Below are 3,315 nucleotides of genomic sequence, written 5' to 3' on the forward strand. Positions count from 1 at the left end.
TGACTGTTTAATTTACTGTCTATTTAGTTGGCTGAGCGATTAGCGAAGCCCATTACTCCACTGACCGGAAAATTTTCATTCTGTTTGTCTGTCTGTCTGTTTGTCTGTCCGCACGATAACTCGAGAAAGAACTAAGAGAGCGATCTGGGAATTTCAGGGTCGTTTTGTATCATAAAAAGACAGATCCAGTTCGAAGATGAGCATTCTAGCTCAAGAATTGACTTTTTAAAAAATCATAAACCGCAGGTTGCAAAATGTTTCTTTTTTTCAAATATTTTTTTATGGGCTCCTCAGGGGTAACTCTTAAAAGTAGAGCCCTAAGGGCGAAAATTTCGTCCGTTTTGCTCTATCCTGTACCGTTTCGGCGCTATTGGGCATTTCCTGGCGAAAATAACGTGAACAAGACAAAATGGTCTTTTAAATCGTAAACAAGCAGGCCCGCCCTTCCGCCAAACGAAGTTGCCAGCTTCGCTTCGCTGCGCCGGCAACTCCGTTCGGCAGGGACCGGGCCTGCTTGGCCTGCCGGCGGCGATGGTCGGGCCTGCGGCCCGACCATTTCTGTCACGCGATTTGCTGTAGAACATAACAAGGTAGATATACGCCAGGCCACGTCTCGCGTAACAGGCTTCGCGATACCTCACGAAACACTGTTACGCTGCGACGCGCCTGGCATACATCTACCTTGGCCTGCGGCGCTGACAACCGAGTCAGGTAGTGCAAAAATGTGCACAAAGATACGGGCCTCTGGCCCGTCAACGCCCGTCACTTCGACTAATCATACAGTGTTGTACATTTTTCCGCTTATTTTCGTCAAAAACACCCTCTAGCGCCTCAACGGTTTGAGCTAGAGCAAAACGGAGAAAATTTTCGCCCAAAGGGCTCTACTTTGATGAGTTACCCCTAGGAGACTGTAAAAAAAATATTTTTAAAAAAAATTATTTGTGGGACCTGTGGTTTTTGATTTTTTAAAAATCTAATTTTTGAGCTAGAATGCTCTTCTTCGAACTCGATCCGTCTTTTTATTATACAAAACGACCCTGAAAATCCCAGGTCGCTAGCTCAATTCGTTCTCGAGTTATCGTGCGTACAGACAAACAGACACACAGACAGACAGACACGAAACTTTTTGATCATCACTGGAGTAATAGGCTTCGCTATCGCTCAGCCAACAAAAGCTCTTTCTGGTGGATTACAATAGTTCCGTTAACGTTTAAAAATGTATTTATTTACTAGCCTGCCATTGCCTCCTTAATTACGACCATTTTAGACGCGTCTTTCTGATATATACTTGAATTCTGTTCGCCTACGAACTCCTGTTCGAGAAGTGTTCGAACAATTCGAATCCGAACACCTCATGTTCGTGTTCGAGCGATCACGAACAGCTCGATGTTCGTTCGAGTTCGATCGAATTCGAACTGTTCGCTCACCTCTATACCGCTGGATTCGTCTTGATAGGCACTACATGTTTCAGGTGTCGGATGAATTTTAACCGGCAGCATTGGGGCCTAAATGGCTAATTTTTACACTTTTGGGGGATTTATTAGCCATTTAGGCCCAAATGCTGCCGGTTTAATTCATCTGACACCTGAAATCGATAGTTCTCATCAAGACGAATCCATCGGTACCCTCATTTTTATTTTAAAGCGTTTCTTTTTTTTGTTGCCAACTTTTCCTTTTTTTTTTTTTGGTTGGTTTGGCCAACGAGCCAACATTATGCACGTGAATTGTTGAGGGGTCATTCCCCATACTCCAAGTGCATCTACTACGAAAGAGGTTGCCTTAGCCGAGCATTAGGGTGTCCCACAAAAAGGTGAGTGACAAAAAATTTAATCACAGTACGAAAAGCGAGCCGGCGGAAAAGCTGTGAGACTCAGGGAACAGGTGTCAGTGGTCAAAGCCGTTACTTCATTTTGCTTTGTTTTTTAAATTTATTGGATCTTATATTTCAAGGCCTGGCAGGACAGCAAAGGCAGGCACATCTGGTTGTGTTGAGAGAATTTGAATCTTGCAGAAAATTTCCTTACAGGTCTACCTTAATTCATTTCTAAAAGTTAATCAATCATGACATGTAAATTATTTAAACTGAGAGACTATTGAAGGAAGGGAATTCCACTTCCAAACCAGAGACACCTATTGTCTGTTTAAAACCAAGTGTAAAAGGAGTAAGGGTTGGCAGAACATTAAAAATACAAACAGAAAATTAATTTTTACAATTTAGCTTTTCGAGCCTGGCCTGCTGGCCAACAAAACTTCGTCTACCAAATTGTCCATCCGATGTGATGCAGCTCTAAGGAATTTGAATATTGCTTGATTGATTGGTCATGGAGGTCGTGCTAAATCTCAGTTAAGCTCGTCAAGTCTGGCGTCATTTTCTATGGCTGTCCGTTTCCGTGCCTCGTTTGGTCTTTTACCTCTCTGAAGGGAAAAACACATATTGTACGCACGTTGCTCCCATGTTACTAGTCCGCCTGCAAAAAATTAGGTTCTGTTAGTGAAATTTGATGCATTTAAAATTGCAATGGAAAAACGGTTTTGCCAGCAAACCGCTATTATTTCATGGTACTTACTGATGAACCTGTACACATTAGGATTTGTCCCTACTGTCTCTCGTAATGTCCTATTTCGGCTTTCGCAAACATTGTTCTCTGTTCCAAGGAATTACAAGACATTTTTGCCCTCCTTCATGGTTGATACAACCAATATTCCTAAACATGAGTCAAGCAGGGATGCACAATGTGAAAGATGTAGTTGCCTTCTTCTCTGGCATGTTAAGTAAGGCGGAAACCTTGCATGATCAAAGTCTCGGGGAGTAGTGGTAGAGCCAAGGTCAACCTAATTATCCTCTGGACCTCAGGAATAGCCCTTATTATCAATAGTATTCCGAGAGTCAAAACTTCTTGCCTGTAGGCCTGGAATAGTAAAACGATAAAGAAACATACAAAAGGAAAAATATTCTAGGAATCCATTTTCCTGTGTTCTTACACGAACAAGATGCCACAGACAGCCTTGGCAAGCAATGCAAAACACAACTTGCCAAGCATTTTGCTGTTCAGTTTCAAAATCTGTAACAACCGTCGTGAAGTTGACATTGGGCCCAGTTAGATGACGAAGAAGCCTCAAAACAGAAGTATACGCCACCCTAGTAGCAGATTCCATTGAAGCACAACTAAGGTACACTATATGGTGCCGCCACACTCCAACAATGGCCAATATCTGGAAGAGAAGGAACTTTTGTGTGACGTATATGGTTGGCTGAGCGATTAGCGAAGCCTATAACTCCGTCTGGTCGGAAAAAACTTTTTCTGTCTGTCTGTC

The sequence above is a fragment of the Frankliniella occidentalis genome, unplaced genomic scaffold (genome assembly GCF_000697945.3).
Source record: "Frankliniella occidentalis isolate FOCC.00 unplaced genomic scaffold, Focc_3.1 Scaffold182, whole genome shotgun sequence".
NCBI lineage: Eukaryota > Metazoa > Arthropoda > Insecta > Thysanoptera > Thripidae > Frankliniella > Frankliniella occidentalis.